Consider the following 18,466-nt stretch of genomic DNA (forward strand, 5'->3'; position numbering starts at 1 on the left):
TAACATAAAACCCTTTTTTATGTAATAATTTTAAATAATAATTTCTTATTAGCTACCAAGTGAGAAGTCAGCATGTAGTTTTGGGACAAGAGGTCAAGCAAAAGAAAAACAGAGCTTATACTAGTTGAGTGGAATACTAAACTTAAAAGACTCTAAAAACTTGTGTATTAATTTGTCAGCATTTTACCCAAATTATGATAAGGAAAGGATGAAAAATTATACGGAGTAGAGAAGTTATTAAATATTAAATGGAAACTTAATTATAGGCAAGACGTTAAGCTTTTGTGATGGGATTTTTCTCTAATGAAAATAATGGGTGGACTACAATACTTTCTTTATATACCTGGAATTTCCCCCACAACATGGGTGCATAGATAAGCTTAACAGTGTCATTCTCAGGCTCTTTCCTTTGTCCACTTTAGCTTTGTAAGCAGAATCGTGGCCCTGATTTCTACTCCAAAGAAATATTATGAAATAGTCTTAAAAAGGGAAGAAAAGAAATGTGATTGTTTTCCTTAGATAAACAAATGAAAAATAAAACCCTCTATTTTTGGTAACTTGAGGCCTTCCCTTCTATATCTGATGATGTCACTCAATGTTGAAAGTGAAAATTTTAATTTTCAGATTTTTCCCAGAAAATTATAAAAAAACAATTAATTTTCTTGAAGTCCTACCAATAGCTGACTTTGTTATTGTCTCTTTGCTAGGAATTATTTATAATCTAGTGTGGAGAGATCCCACCCCATTCTTACTAATTCATAAATAAGTGGCCATCAGTCATTTTGATTGACAGCCTCTGGTTCTGCAGAAACAATAAATCTGACCACATCAATTATTTGAGTCCTCATGATCACCAAACTTAGATTCTTTTATCATTTCTAACAGGAGAACATAAGTTCCTGACTTAATTTTCTTGTATGTTTTGGGAAATTCCAATATTGGATCCATAGACAACTGTACAGCAGATAAAAGAGGGGGATGGCATGAGGCAGGACACTGATCGACATTGTGAAATCACCTCCAATGTGGTTACATCTCTGATATTTATAATATTCTTGTTGAGATCTCCATTATTTTGATGGAGATTACTGTATCTCTCTTGTTTAAGTGGCAAGGGGTTGCTATTAAACTGTTTAAAAAAAAAAAACAAAACAGTTTTCTTAGAAATCCCATGAAAGGAAAAGCAAACTGACAGCAAAAAAGGAAGGCAATTGTCAGTTGAAGGAAGAGCTGATCCCATAGCATCCAGGCAAGTTACAGATGCACAGATTTTACAGATGTCTAATATATTAAGAATGGTCAGCTGACAATAGAGAAACAGTAGAGATACTTTTCTGTAAACAACACACATGGCTAAATGCACTGGAGTTGTACATTTTGTATAATTGAAATATGCATGAAAAATAGATACAACCATGCTGGAAATGCAATTAAGTTTTTCCCTTGGGACATTATGAAGGCAGAAGTCACCCATTGTTTTAAAACTGGTCTACCATTATAAGGTTTTACTGGATTTTAAATATAAATAAAATACTTGCATTTAGAGTAACTCCCATTTTGTCCGTCTGTGCCACTCAATTAAGCAGGAAATCTAAATCTTATTCTAGGATGCATCTTACAAAGTATTTTTTCATAACTCCCTGAAATGTGTATGTGTGTGGTTAAAAAATGTTTTAGCACCTCTAATCTGAGGTCCCAGAGATGTATGACTTAATCACAGCACTGCCTGTAGTTTATAAATCCCTCAGTTCTGCTAATCTTGCCACCTTTTGGTTTCTACTATTTTGTCTCTTGTGGGAAGAAATTCCCACTGCTATGGATTTTCTGCTCCCTGACAACCTCCAGTCCTCTTCTTTTCAGCCAAAAAGTCTTCCCTGCCTTTCACAAGCTCTGGCTAAAAGGTGCTTCCCACAGCAGAGCACATATAAAGAGAAGATTTAGGTGCAGACAGAGGTTAAGTAACTCGCCTCAAATTATAATAATAGTAAAGGCAAAAACAGAGATCTGGGTGATTACCCAGTTCTCTTTGTAACCAGTAAGTTAAATTGATTCTTATTCAACTTTAATTAGAATTGGTTTCATGCAGTTACTTTTCAAATAGGTATCAGCTTCAGAAATAATGGTGGATTCTCACAAGTGGAGCATGCCAGTGGTGACTGGTCAGGGGCTACATTTGAGACTATTGCTAATTTTCCCCAATTTTCAAAAAGCGAAGTCCATACTGTTAGGTGATGGCAGCTAAAAGCAGAATCCAATGTACTGGGTACTTGCTAGATTGCCTGATACATTCTAGACACAAATTGTCTTTTCTGCCTGTGTGGAGCCCCTGTGGATTAGTGTTTAAATTGATTATTAGAAAGAGGACCATTTGGTATCAGTGGGAGAAACAAAGCTGGTTTTTGTGGTTAGTTAGTTTGTTTTTGTACCATTAGGTCAGCTCTGGACTTGTGTGTAAAACATTCTTTACCTCAGGTGAGGTTTTTCTCAAGCTGGTTCATAATTTTGCTTTTGCTTTTTTTTTTTTTTTTTTTTTTAAATAATGACTTGTTTCAAGTTTTTTTGTCCTTCAAGCTTTGTTGGCTAGACCAGGAGGTAATGGTTCCTTTCAGTTGTTTCTCATGTTGAGGTATCTTTATTCTATTCTAATGACCCATTGTTATACAATATCCTACTAAAGATATCTTGCCCAATACCGGAAGATGCTGATGCTTGTATTATGGATGAAATGACTGATATTGTTAAAAGAAGGAAATACACATTGTATTTCTGATAAGAAGATGAATAAATGAATAGATATCTAGAAATACATGTTTTTGGAATAATGAAATAAGTATACTACATATGTATTAGTTATTACTATTACATCTTTCTAAAAGGTTTCTAAAGATGGATTAAAAAGGTAAACAGGGCCGCTTATGAAACTAAATAAATGAAAACTTAGAACAGAAGGTGTGTATTGACCTATAAAAATGGAGCTGTCTTGGGATACCTGGGTGGCTCAGTTGGTTAAGTGTTGGACTCTTGATTTCGCCTCATGTCATGATCTCAAGGTTTGTGAGATCAAGCCCTACATTGGGCTCTTCATAGACAGTGAAGAGCCTGCTTGGGATTCTGTCTCTTTCTCTTTGCCCCTCCTCCCTGTACATATATATACGTACATAAATATATGTACATATATACGTACATAAATACGTACATATATATATGTACATAAAATAAATACATGTATATATATGTATTTTTTAGTGAAGTTGTCTTGATAATAACCACCAATGCTATTGTTATATATGAAATCAAGTAGAACAAAAATGTATGTTTTTAGTCTGCCTTATCAGTAAATCAGGAGCTAAGGTTAGGTAAAAAAAAAAGTTTATTAGAAGGCCAGAAAGCTCTGTGTCAGAGCTCATAGTTGCAAGAGTAATGGAATGCTACTTTGCACTGTGTCTCTATCACTTTGGGCAGAGACCTAAAGGCTTATAGCAATTTAGAAGTTGCCAAAAACATCTGGCAAAGTGAACTACCAGACCATGCATGATGACAGTGGAAACTGCTCTCTACTTCCCTTTTAAGAGGAGTTGAATTTGGAACCTAGGGATGGAAGACAGGGATTTTATTTTATTTTATTTTATTTTATTTTATTTTATTTTATTTTATTTATTTTTTTATTGTGAGTGCTTCATTGTTTCTCCAGGTGGATAAGAAGGTTATGCTTCTTTCTTTTCTCCAGCCAAGTGAGGAAGACTTCAAGCATTCTGTCCTAAGATCTGCAGACTTTCTCGATCTTCACAAGACAGGATCCCATTTTTCTTCTCCACTCCTCCTTTAGTCATCATCATGTCTATCACCCTGAAAGAACTAGCCCCTGTGGCTATGAGAGTGGAAGGGAAGAGTCAAAGGTCAAAGTATACAAAGGAAGAAAGGGGGCTAAGTCAGCCCCCCACTATCTGTTATTCCGTCCTAGGCTTTCAGGATATCAGGCCTGAACTAGTACACAACTGGAGGGAATGGCGAAAGCATTAGAACATTCATAATTTTTGGGGCGCCTGGGTGGCGCAGTTGGTTAAGCATCCGACTTCAGCCAGGTCACGATCTCGCGGTCCGTGAGTTCGAGCCCCGCGTCAGGCTCTGGGCTGATGGCTCAGAGCCTGGAGCCTGTTTCTGATTCTGTGTCTCCCTCTCTCTCTGCCCCTCTCCCATTCATGCTCTGTCTCTCTGTGTCCCAAAAATAAATAAATGTTGAAAAAAAAATTAAAAAAAAAAAAAAAGAAATAAGAACATTCATAATTTTTTTTAATTATTGAACTGGACATTTTAATTACAGAAATGGGGCTGTTCCTGGGAATTACTACAGGGAACTGGAAAAGCTATGAAATGTGCCCCAAATTTCATCCAATAGCAGGAAAAGAAAAAGCCTATCACATAGGCTTTAAGGGCCAGTGGAAGAAAGAATAAAGTTGATTTATGGCTCCTTCCTGTTAAGCACTGCTAATTCAATAGTCCGTTGCATATAAGCAGGAGAGTTCAACTCTGACTAACTTTAACTAACTAAATGAATGAATGAATACATAAATAAAATTAAATTTTGTAGGTTTGTTTTCAGTTTCAGAAAGATTGACTGAAACACAGAGGAGCCCATCCCCCAATCCCTCCACCAGGGCTGCCATTTCTGTGGCTACGGTGCACTGAATTTCACATGTCCTGCTGTTGCCCATTCAACACGGGATGCAGTCTCTAGCACAGTTACCCCTACTGCCCAGGAAACTCAACATTGTTGCTGCTACCTCTGTCATATGACACTGAAATGGATCCTCTGTGGTTTCTACTTCTTTGTATTAATAACACCCAATTTAAAGCTTATAGTGGATGCATTCTACTCTGGCTACAAAGAGATTGGGAGATAAATTATCTAGGATTGCATTTTGGGGGGGGGGGGGGCGGGAAGGGGGAAATACCAAAATGTAAGGATGGAGTTCAAATGTTAGACCCTGTGTTTGGTGAGACCCAGTAATTTACCCATTAAAAAAAAAAATATTTAAAGATCCCAAATCTGAGAACCACAATATAAGAAATTCAATTTCTGAGGTCTTTAACCACTAGAATAAAAGTACAATATTACCAAAAAAGGTCTATTAAAGGAATACAAAACTGCCTTCTTATCTGAAAATGTATAAGCACATTACCAGTAGATGTTTAAAAAGCATTTAATACATTTTAACATCTCTTCCTATTTTTAAAACAAATCTCTAAATAAGAAGTAGAAAAGAAACTACTCAAATCAATAATATTCAATTTAAATTTTGCCTAAATGACAAAAAAAGAAAACTAGAATAATTTCAGTTAAAATTAGGATCTAAATATGGATGCTCTTTGTAGTTTTTTTTTTTTTTTAATTTTTATTTAATGTTTATTTTTGAGAGAGAGAAACAGAGATAGAGCATGAACAGGGGACGCGCAGAGAGAGAGAGAGAGGGAGACACAAAATCTGAAGCAGGCTCCAGTTTCTGAGCTGTTGGCACAGAACCCAATGCGGGCCTTGAACTCATGAACTCAACTCAACTCATGACCTAGCTAAAGTCAAATGCTTAACCGACTGAGCCACGCAGGTGCCCCTTTTTGCAGCTTGTTTTAGATTGTCTTTGATTTCTAGCAAATGTTCTAAGAAAATAAGATATAATAATTTATATAAACTTAAAAAAGAAAAAACAAATTTGCTGATAAATTATACAATATAAAATACTTTAAAATATAAATAAATATATCCATATATATATATTTACAATATAAATATAAAATACTTTTATAGATAGAGACTAGAAAAAAAGTTCTAGAGTATTTAGAAGAATATGAAAGTAATTGGATATGAGTTAATTATAAAAAATTAATAGCTATGTTTTAGGAATAAATGATGGTAATGAAAAAATATTTCATTGATAACTTAAAAAATAAAATGTTTTGGAAAAAAATCTTCAAAAAATGGTGTAGAATCTAAATAAAGAATGTATGAATTCATATCTAAAACTGCAATATGTGTTCTGAATTAATGGAAAAACATGCCATGTTTTTGAATGAATCCATCTAATATAAATATGCCAATTAATAAGTGAATTTAATATAATCCCAAATAATTCCCAGAGGTCTGTTTATATGATTTCTTAAATTGAGTTAAATAAAATAATCTAGACATTAAATAAAAGACAAAAGCCTGAAAATAACCTAAGAAGTATAAAATAGAATAGCAGTGAAGGGTTGGTACAGAGTGAAGTTGTCTTTATAAAATTCAGAAGGTAAAAATATATTGTATTACATATAATAGTTTTGCATATGAATGGAAAAGTTAATACAACAGAGAAGATAAACAATAAATAGATCCTAGACATGAGATTTGAATATAATAAATTTGCTGTTCAATTATTGTGATAGAATGAAATATTAAATGGTGCTGCTGTTACTGTATCTCCATCAGAAAGAAAAAACAATTAGACCTCTAAATTACATGATATTCAAAATTCAATTCTTTTATTTTTTTTTAATTTTGATTTTAGAGAGAGAGAGCAAGTGAGGGAGAGGGGCGGGCAGAGGGTAAGAGAGAGAGAGAGAAAGAGAGAGAATATCAGGCAGGCTCCACTCTCAGTGTGATCCTTCAACCCTGGGATCATGACCTCAGCCAAAATCAAGAGTCAGATGCTCAACCCACTGAGCCACCCAGGCACTGCCAAAATATGATTCTTAATGGAGTAAAGACTTCAGGTGCAATTGAGGGGAAAAGTGGGCATAATTTGCCATACTTTAACAACCAAAAATCCAAAAAAAAGATAATAATTTATGTTATATAAAAATTATGTTGTTTAGGAAAAAAGATATCAAAGAAAATTCATAGAAAAATAATAATCAAAAGGTTATAATATATAATATATAAAGACGTTTTAATGTTTTTGAAGTATAACTAATGGAAAGAAAAATAGACAAAGGATATGAATTGGTAGTGGATGAAAGAAAAAGTCTATGTAACCATTTACCGAATTAAAAGACTCAGAATAAGATGTAGTCATGGAAGTGCAACATAAAGTGATAATGAACTACTATCTTATACAATCATAGTGCACAAAAATTCAGAACAAAAAAAAATCTATCATAGCTGAGAGGTAGGAAAAATGATACTCATATGCATGTCATGAAACATATATTTCTTTTGGAAAGAAACAGGACAAAAATTCAGTTAAATCTACTTATAAGTCAGTTTCATGTTTATAAGAATTATTCCCATCAAATAAAGCCATCAGTTTGAAAATACATATTCAGAGACCATTACTATGGAATTGTTCAGAGAGGCAAAAAACTGGAAATAAAATCAATGCACACAGTAGGGAAATACTTGAATAAATTACATGAATTCATGGCCAGGGATATAGTATAACTAAGATAGATAGATAGATAGATAGATAGATAGATAGATAGGTAAGAGCTTTACTTTGGAAGGATTTCCATGAGTTATTTTGCATGAGAAAAATATTTTTTTAAATGTGTTATATGATTAATTTTACTGGAAAGACAAACAAAACTACACACCCAAATATGTGTGTGTGTCTTTGCATATATGTGCATATTTTTATATATATGAATATATGAGTCTGAACAAAAACGTAGAATACCATGATATTAACATGGAGTATGTGGGGAGGTGAGGGTATGAAAGAAGAGAGTGGAGTGAGAGGCAAGCATTTAGAAGAAAAAGATTGAAACAAATACATATATATATACATATATATATGTGTGTGTGTATATATAGCATAGTATATACCTATAAATATTATATAATGTATATAACATGCTTATAATACATTATTTATAGTGAGTATATAAATGTATATATTGTAAACACATAAATTACCATTGTGTGTGTGTATAAAATTTTAAAACTTCAGATTCTTTATTTTTCTCATTTTTCATGTGTCTCTTAGAAAATGGGCAAGGAGGAAATAAAAAGAAAATCCTGAAATAATTTTTAGAACATCTGAAAGTTCAAAAACTGTTTCTGCAGGATGATATGTAAGATCATCAGATATAATATCATCAAGTTATAAAGCATGTGGTTACATTTTTTTTTTTTTTTAATAATAGAAGATGAGGACCTATCTACCAATGAAAGCTCATCAGTGTACAACACAGGGAAAACTCCCAAAAGTTTGCTGGTACTGTGGTACTGATTCTCTGGAAAACACCTGGTCTGACTAAAATCAAGCCCTAGACATCCTCAGACTAGCCCACTAACACCACAGGAACTAAACACTACCCACAACAGGCAAACAAACAAACAAAAAATCCACTGCGGGTGACTGGACTAAAGGAAAAAGCAACTTACCCACAACAGCAGGGCACACACATCACACATAGGTGACACCCCTGAAGTGCCAGATTCTGGTGAATAGGGGACACTGCAATGCAGGGTAATACAGGACTTCTTTTTCATAAAGCCATTATTTTCTAATGCAGGAGATGTAGCTGTCTTTCCTAACATACAGAAACAGACACAGAGAGTTAGACAAAACGAGGAGACAAAGGAATATGTCTCAAATGTAAGAACGGGACAAAATCACAGTAAGAGACCTAAGTGAAATGGAGATAAATAATATGCCTGATAAAGAATTCAGAGTAATGATCATAAATATGCTCATTAGATTTGAGAAAAGAGTGGAGGACATCAGTGAGACTTTTCAATGAGATTTAAAAAAGAACGAATCAGAGATAAAGAACACAATAAATGAAATTTAAAATACACTTGTTGGAATAAATAGTAGAGGAAGCAGAAGAATAAATCAGGGACCTAAAGGACAGAGTAATGGAAGATAATCAAGCTGAGCAGGTGAGAGAAAAAAAAAATGGCAAAATGAGAACAGATTTAGGGAACTCAATGCCACCATAAAATGTAATAACATTCACATTATGGGGATCTCAGAAGAAGAAGAGGAAGAGAAGGGGGAAGAAAATTTATTTGAAGAAATAATAACTGAAAACTTCCTTAATCTGGAGAAGGAAACAAATCCGCATCCAGGCACAGAGATCCCCCAATAAAATTAATTCAATTAGGTCCATATTATGACAGATAGTAATTATGACAGCAAAAAGTAATGATAAAGAGAGAATTTTAAAGGTAGAGAAAATAAAAGCATTACATACAAGGGAAACCCTGTAAAGCTATCAGCTAATTTTTCAGCAGAAACTTTTCAGGCTAAAGGGAGTGGCATGATACATTCAAAGTGCTGAAAGGAAAAAATCTGCAACCAAGAATATTCTATCCAGCAAGGCTGTCATTCAGAATAGAAGGATAAGGAGTTTTGCAGATAAAAGTGAAAGGAATCCGTGACCACCAAACCAGCCCTGCAAAAAATGTTAAAGAGGACTCTTTGAATGGAAAGAAAAGACCATAAGCAAGAGTAGGAAAAGTAAGAAGCAGAAAAGCAGTAAAAATAAGTATATCTGTAAAAATCAGTCAAGAGACTCACAACATAAAAGGATATAAAGTATGACACCATATACCTAAAATGTAGGGGAGAGAGGAGTAATGAATGAGTTCAAACTTAAGTGACCATCAACTTCATATAGACTGTTGTATACATAAGATGTTACATGCAAACTGAATGGTAATCACAAACGTTGTAATAGATATGCAAAAAGTAAAGGAATCCAAGTGTATCACTAAAGAAAGCCAACTATTTTTAAGAGAACATATCAAGAGAAGAAAGAAATAGAGAAAAACCAAAAAGAATAATAAAACAAGTAATAGAATAGCAATAAATAAATACCTATCAATAATTACTTTGAATGTAAATGGACTAAACACTCCAATCAAAAGACATAGGGTGACAAAATGGATAAAAAAGCAAGACCCATGTATCTACTACCTTCAAGAGACTCATTTCAGACCAAAAGACACATTCACATTGAAATTGAAAGGATGGTAAAGCATTTATCATGGAAATGGATGTGAAAAGAAAGCCAGGGTAGTAATATTTATATGGCACAAAATGGACTTTGAAAGAAAGATTGTTACAAGAGATAAAGAAGGACACAATATAATCATTAGGGGAGCAGGCAAGCAAGAAGATATAACAATTATAAACGTTTTTACACCCAATATGAAGGCACCCAAACATTTAAAGCAGTTAATAACAAACATAAAGAAAGTGATCCATAATACAATTGTAAGGGACTTTAATACCCCACTTACATCATTGTATAGATGTCCAGTAGAAAATCAGAAAGGAAACAGTGTCCTTGAATGACACATTGGACCGGATGACTTTTAACAGTTACATGTAGAACATTCCATCCTAAAACAGCAGAATACACATTCTTTTCAGGTAAACAGTGAACATTGTCCTGAATAGATCACATATTAGGCCACAAAACAAGGCTTAACAAATTCAAAAAGATCAAAGTCACTCCATGCATCTGTTGTGACCACAATACTATGGAGCTAGAAATTAACTTGAAAATCTGGAAGGAGCACAAATACAGAGGCTAAATAATATGCTACTAAACAGTGAATGGGTCAACCATTTGTTTCTAAAAAGAAACAAAAAATACATGGAAATAAGTGAAAGTAAAAATACAATAGTCCAAAATCTTTGGTATGCATGCTATAAATTTCTCTTAGAATTTTCTTCCAGAAAATATAAATTTATAGCAATACAAGCCTACTCCAAGAAGCAAGAAAAATCTCAAATAAACAACCTAACCTTATACCTAACAGAGCTAGAGAAAGAACAAACAAAACACAAAACCAGTAGAAGGAAGCCATTAATAAATATTAGAGCAGAAAAAAATGATAAGAAGCTAAAAACAAAACAAAACAAATAAAACAGTTTTACTTAAAAAGTAAAACAGATCAGTGAAACCAGGAGCTGGTTCTTTGAAAATATCAACAAAATCAATAACATTTAGCCAGATCTGGGGTGGGGGGGAGGGTTGGAAAGGACTCAAATTAAATGAAATCAGGAATAAAAGGGGGGAGTTAAGTCAGTTAAATGTCTGAGTCTTGATTTCAGATCTGGTCATAATCTCCTGGTTTTGTGAGTTCGAGCTCCACATTGGGCTCTGTGCGGACAGATTCTCTCTCTGCTTGGGATTCTCTCCCTCTTTCTCTCTCTCTGTGCCCCAATCCTACTCACACCATCTCTGTATCTCTCAAAATAAATAAGGTTAAAAATTTTTAAACATTAATGTATTTAAAAAAAGAAATGAAAAGAAAACTGAAGAAATAAAAAGGAATGGGGCACCTGGGTGGCTCAGTCAGTTGAGTGTCCGACTTCGGCTCATGTCATGATCTCACAGTCCATGAGTTCGTGACCCGCGTTGGGCTCTGTGCCGACAGCTCAGAGCCTGGAGCCTGCCTCGGATTCTGTGTCTCCCTCTCTCTCTGACCCTCCCCCACTCACACTCTGTCTCTCTCTCTCAAAAAGTAAACATTAAAAAAACTTTTTTTTTAAATTTTTTTTTTTCAACGTTTATTTATTTTTGGGACAGAGAGAGACAGAGCATGAACGGGGGAGGGGCAGAGAGAGAGGGAGACACAGAATCGGAAACAGGCTCCAGGCTCTGAGCCATCAGCCCAGAGCCCGACGTGGGGCTCGAACTCACGGACCGCGAGATCGTGACCTGATTGAAGTCGGATGCTCAACCGACTGCGCCACGCAGGCGCCCCAAAAAAACTTTTTTAAAAAGAAACTTATGATCATATCAATAAATGCCAAAAAAATTTTGACAAGGTACAACATCCATTAATGATAAAAACCCTCAACAAAGTTGGTTTAGAGGGAACATACTTCAACATAATAAAGGCCATATATGAAAAACCTACAGCTAACATTGTACCCAATGGTGAAAAACTTAGTACTTTCTCTTAAGATCACAAACAAAACAAAGTAGTCCAATCTCACTAGTTTTTTTTTTAATGTTTATTCATTTATTTTAAAAGAAAGATATGGAGAAGAGGAGAGCCAGAGATAGAGAGAATCCTAAGCAGGATCCACACTGTCAGTGCAGAACCCAAAACAGCTCAAACTCACGAACTGTGAGATCATTACCTGAGCTGAAATAAACAGTCATGAGTCAGACACTTAACCGGCTGAGCCACCCAGGTACCCCCCAGTCTCACCAGTTTTATTCACTCTAGTACTGGAAATCCTAGCCACAGCATTTAGATAAGAAAAAGTAATAAAAGACATCCAAATTTCAAGGAAGAAGTAAAACTTCCACTATTTGCAGATGGCATGTTACTCTCTATACAAAACCCTAAAGGGTCCACAAAAAAAAAAAATAAAAAATAAATAGATAGATAGATAGATAGATAAATAAATAAATAAATAAATAAAACAGAATTGATAAATGAACTCAGTAAGGTCACAGGATAAAAAATTCGTGTATAGAAATCCATTGAATATTTTATACGCTTATAATGAATCAACAGCAAGAGATATTAAGAAGCAAAAATGTTTATAATTACACCAAAAGTAATAAAATAGCTGGGAATAAATGTAACCAAGGAAATGAAAGATCTATACTCTGAAAACTATATAGCAATGATGAAAAAAAATTCAAAATGACACACATGAAAGGTGTCCCATGCTCATGGCTTAGAAGAACAAATATTGTTAAAATGTCCTACTCAAAGAAATCTACAGATTTAATGCAATCTTTATCAATATACCAACAGCATTTTTCATAGAACTAGAACAAATAATCCTAAAATTTGTATGGTATCACAAAAGACCCTGAACAGCCAAAACAGTCTTGAAAAAGAAAAACAAAGCTGGAGGTATAAAAATTCCAGATTTCAAGTTATATAAAGTTGTAGTAATCAAAAGAGTATGGTACTGGCACAAAAATAGACATATAGATCAAATGAAACAGGATAGAAAGCCTAGAAACGAACCCACAATTATATGGTCAATTAATCTTTGACAAAGGAGGCAAGAATATGTAATGGGAAAAAGACTCTGTCTTCCACAAATGGTGTTCAGAAAACTGGACAGCTACATGCAAAAGAATGAAGAAGCTGGACCACTTTCTTACACCATAAAAAAATAAACTCAAAGTGGATTAAAGATCTAAATGTGAGACCTAAAGCCATAAAAATCCTAGGAGAGAGCTCAGGCAGTAATTTCTCTGACACTGACAGTAGTAACATTTTTTTTTTTTTTTTTACATATATGTCTCCTGAGGTAAGGGAGAGAAAAGCAAAAATAAATTGTTAGTACAACATCAAAATAAAAAGCTTCTGCACAGTGAAGGAAATAATCAACAAAACTAAGACATCCTGCGGAATGTGAAGAAGATATTTGCAAATGACATATTTAATAAAGGGTAAGTTTCTAAAATATATAAAGAAGTGAAACAACTCAACACCCCAAAAAACAAATATTCCACTTAAAAATGAGAATACATGAGCAGACATTTCTCCAAAGAAGAAATACAGATGGTCAAAAGACACATGAAAAAATGCTCAACATCACTCATCATCAGGGAAATGCAAATCAAAACTACAGTGAGATATCACCTCACACCCATCAGAGTAGCCAAAATAAAAACACAAGAAACAACAAGTGTTGGCAAGGATGTAGAGAAAAAAGAACCATTGTGCACTGCTGGTAGGAATGCAAAGTGGTGCAGCTACTCTGGAAAACAGTATGAAGAGTCCTCAAAAATTTAAAAATAGACCTACCTTACAGTCCAGTAATTATACTGCTGGGTATTACCCAAAAAATACAGAAACACTAATTCAAAGGGATACATACATCTCTGTGTTTATTGCAGCATTGTTTGCAATAGCCAAATTATGGAAGCAACTAACATGTCCATCAATAGATGAATGAATAAAGAATATGTTATTATATAATGTTCACACAATGTATATTCCACACACACAATGGAATATTAGCCATTAAAAAATCATGAAATTGTGCCACTTGAAACAACATGGATGCAGCTACAGAGTGTAATGCTAAGTGAAATTAAGTCAGCCAAAGAAAGATGGTTTCATTCATATGTGGAATTTAAGAAACAAAGCACATTAACAAAGGACAAAGAGAGAGAGACAAACCAAAAAACAGACTTTTAAACTATAGAGAGCAAACTGGTGGTTACCAGAGGGGAGCTAGAGGGGGAGATGGGTGAAATAGATGATTAAATAATACACTTAATCCTGATGAACATTGAGCAATGTCTAGAATTGTTGAATCACTATATTGTAAAACTGAAACTAGTGTAACACTGTATGTTAACTATACTGGAATTAAAATGAAAAAACTTAACAAAAGTTAAAAAACTTTAGAAGATGCAATTTATGTGTAAGTAGATCTGTAAGAACAAAATTTCAGATAACGAGTCTAAATCTTATAGATAGCTTCACTCTTTTATAATGTGCCATTTTGAGAACTTGGTGTCAATTACTCATTTTTTGTCCTTTTTTTTATGGGCTATCAGATAAAATTAGTCATTAGACAGAAAAAAATATGTAGGGAAAGATTTGAAACTTTTCATGTCATCAGTACTTGCACATAATTTCTCATTGATTTATCAAATGGTGCTTTTTTATTGATACCTACAGAAAGTGCTACAAATCTTTGACATTGATGCTTTATTTATACTAAGGTAACTTGTGCTTGATTGTTGATATATCTAACAATTATTTAATAAGTTTTTCTTTTTTGTAACTTCAAGGCAACCTAATTTTATTCAGGTTAGTTAGCATTATTTATTGTTATGTATATTCATCCTATAGCTATACTACTAACATAAATTCTTACCCATTAAATGAGAAATAATATACTTGACTAGCTTTAGTGCCTCCAAGAGTATTGAGTGGTTATTTTCCTTGAGAAAACACAGTCAGATTTTTTTTATGCATAGGATTTTTAAGATTTCTAGCACTTCCCAGAGGGGAAGATGACATCCAGTGCGGTATTTAGTATGTCTGCCATCTGGGTTTTTAGATTCATTTGGTTTAATTCAAAGATTAAAGACAGAAAAATTGGACCAAATGGTGGAATAAAGCCCTGTGGAAAACATGCCTCTGCTGTGATTATTTTTGAGATTAATTGATTCTTTAACTTGTAACTATATCCCGTGACTTCAGTGGCAGTTAATAACTGATTAACCATGAATATGTAGATTAATTGTGCCATTGCATGCTGGGAGATGAGTTAACTCTTTTATGTAACTAGAGTACCCCAGTTTAAGTGGAGAGTAAACTAAACAAATGCTCCCATGCTTTAGTGAATCTTATTTCAAACAGGACTATCTAATATATAAGCAATAATTTTGAATTTTTTAAGGAGAAAATCTATGCCTTCATTAAAAAAATAGGGAGGGTGTAAAAAACACTTCCAAGTTTTCTAATCTAAAAGATTGGAAGCTTGAATAAATACTTCTTAAAAACAAGGATGCACTACACTTGATCTTAGCCAAAAGGCCAAGAAACGATAAAAAACAAGGATGCACTATTGATAAATCTTAAATGATGTTGAGTTGTAAAAATCTATATAATTATACCATTAAAATAGTTCACATATTGACCATTTTTATAAAGCTCCCTATTATTATTTTTTTCCTTATAAATTCCTAGCTCTTTGCTATTGGGACTTAAATATATATCTCTCAGCTTCAAGGAAAACAAAACAATGAAAACAGAGCAGGACTCCTATGATCAAGTGCTGTCTTATAGCTACTCCTCTAACTCGTTGTGAAAGCCAAGTTCCTTGAAGATTCATATCTATGAATCTTTCCATATTTTTACTGGCTTTCAGTGCTTTAAGGCACAGGAAAATGCTATCAGTTCTATTACTCCTCTGACACAACTATGATGAAGGCTACCAGTAACCTATTTCTTGCCAAATTTCAAGTCACTTTTCAGTTCTATTTTTACCTTGATTCTTTTCACCATTTATTCTGGTTTCTAACTCTTCCATGGCAATGGATTGACCTTTTAAATTTATTTTGTTTCCCATTGATTTGTTTTGTCTCTACCCTCCTCATCACTTTTTCAGTTTTTTTTTTCCTAATTCTTTCCTTCTTTTTTCCTCAATTTGGTGTTGCCCATGCTCTATCCTTGAACCTTCCCTGTCTTCATTCTGCACACTTCTTGAATGGTCTCATCCCTCACATAGCATATTGATGACTCACAAATCCGTATCTGCAACCCAGACTTCTTATTCTTCTTAATGTATAGTCTATGTGCCTTATAACTAGTAGAGCAGTCGGTGCTTGACATTTGACATGATTTAAACAAAACAGGTTCTTCATCTTCCATAATCTCCTGCCTTGTCTCCTCTGGCCAGGAACAGGTTTACTTTATATTTTATTTCTGTTACTGTACCTTCTACCCAACTGCCCAAGCCAAGTCCTTGTCTCACTCTCTTCTTTCTCTCAGCTCTCTATTTAATCAGTCACCCAGTTCAGTTCATGCAAGTTTCTAGGATTAAGAAAGGTAACTTATATCACCGTATATATTTTTGTTTCTTAAAATGACTTTAATTTGGCAGTTGCTGGCATGTTTATTTAGCCAAAGAGAAAATCTCTAGAAAATTATCTCAGCTAGACAGCAGTAGCTATTCTGTTTATGGGGAAAAACTAATTTCCCTTAGATTATTTTATGTATGGGTAGCCTTGCTAAAGATTGACATTGATCATATTAACTACAGATTAATCTTCTTTGTGTTAATACATTAGATCATTATAGAATACTTATGTCCATTATGTCAGGTTGAAGGAATACAAACATGACTAAGATATGGATCTTATATGTACATATATATATATATATATATATATATATTTTATAGAAATCCAAATTAGTTATGTCATTAAAATATATTTGAAGCAAGTATTCATATATCAAATCATATATCAGTTATTTATATTATTTCATAAATAAGAAGAATTTTGTCCTCTCTTAGATAATAAAAATCATATTCTCTTTACTTCAAAGAATATTTTGCATTTGTCAATGAATACTATCTTTACATGTTTTAATTTCACATACTCAACCTATAAATTTAAAACAAATTTATTTTAAAGAGAATAAATAAGTGTAGATAAAATATGTTCCATAACAGAAAATAGTACAGTGTGTTTTTGCAATATCATCAAAGCCACTTAGTATGAAAACTGAATATTAAATAAATATAGAGATCTTATGTCACTTAAACTATATATAAAGATTGAAGAAAATTAGAAATGATAACTTAAAGGTCCTTGGATAAAACGTATAGCAAGTACTCCTTCTAAATCCTGGGTGTGAAAGTTGTTGACTTTCAAGTTAATCTCTCTCATGAAATTATCCTCAAATGGAAAGAGCTACATAACCCAAGGTGAAGCCTTCTCTCTAGGGAAGCCCTAACCCAGTGACTAATCAGTGTCCTTTATAAAACAACTTTTTGGGACGACTTAAAGTCCATTGCAACTCTAGAGCTCCTTCTGGATCATCTTGAGACTTTGTAGTGATGCATCACAGTTTAACTCCTCCCACTGCCTAATCTTTCCTACCTTTAATTTTTTTTCAAGCCACCATAAAAATTGTTCCTAGGGGCACTCCTCAAAAGTTTCCTGAGTGCATGTCTTCATCAAAGACTGTATTTTCAAGGAGTCATTCTAGATGGTCTGAGGAAATAGACTCTAAAATAGAATGGTACAAACATCACCCATCAGCCCACTAACTTACTGACAATGAGGACCCCATTGCTGGTAGTAGGTAGACCACTGATAGCTCTTGAATGCTGTAGTGGTGAAATTGTTAAAACCCCTGATGTTGAACAAGGATAGGTACCAGTGGAATGTAATGCACTGTGAATACACTATCTCTGGCTTTTGTAGAATTCAGGGGAAAGTTATTAATAAGCATGATGGAATATGTTTCTCATGGATTCTATTTATGCAGTGGAGAAAAAGAATGCAAGGCTGAATGTAAATAGTCATGAATTGGAGGTGATGATGTGTGAGAATAAGAAGGCTTTCTTCCCACAATATAAAGAAATGTTCATCTTCTTTAGCCAGAGGTCATAAAGGCTGAAAAAAAAAGGCTTAGGATTTACTTAAATATATAGCTGAGCTTTACAGAAACCTGAATCCGTAGCCCTGACAAGTCAGCTAAACCAGTGTCTGAACCCTGCTTCAGAACAAGTGGTACTCTGATTTGCAGGGCTGGGGGGAGGGTTGGAGTACATTTGGGTTAATGATCTCAGAAACCTTGAAACCTAGTTCTCCATAAACATTCTGGGCCTACAGAAATGGTCTGTTCCTCCTAATTAAGGGCTTTTATGTCCATCTTGCTTAAAGATGGTTCGGAAACTTCTTCCCCCTGAGGATATACCCTCACCTCCGTTCCTGGCCTCCAGATCACTATATAGGGTGAGCAGATGACATCATGTGGCCACAGAAGTATGTTTACTGGTAAGCGTTGGGAGAGTATGTA

At 34.0% G+C, this 18,466-nt stretch overlaps 1 protein-coding gene and 1 pseudogene across 2 annotated transcripts in view; one reads left to right on the forward strand and one right to left on the reverse strand.

Moving 5' to 3' along the window:
- Positions 1-18,466, forward strand: part of MDGA2 (MAM domain containing glycosylphosphatidylinositol anchor 2) — an 870,482-nt gene that overhangs the window by 515,635 nt on the left and 336,381 nt on the right. The window lies entirely within an intron of this gene.
- Positions 15,337-15,481, reverse strand: LOC112856753 (U2 spliceosomal RNA; annotated as a pseudogene).

Source organism: Puma concolor, chromosome B3, assembly GCF_028749965.1.
Source record: "Puma concolor isolate L17-30 chromosome B3, mPumCon1.1.hap2, whole genome shotgun sequence".
Taxonomy (NCBI): Eukaryota; Metazoa; Chordata; class Mammalia; order Carnivora; family Felidae; genus Puma; species Puma concolor.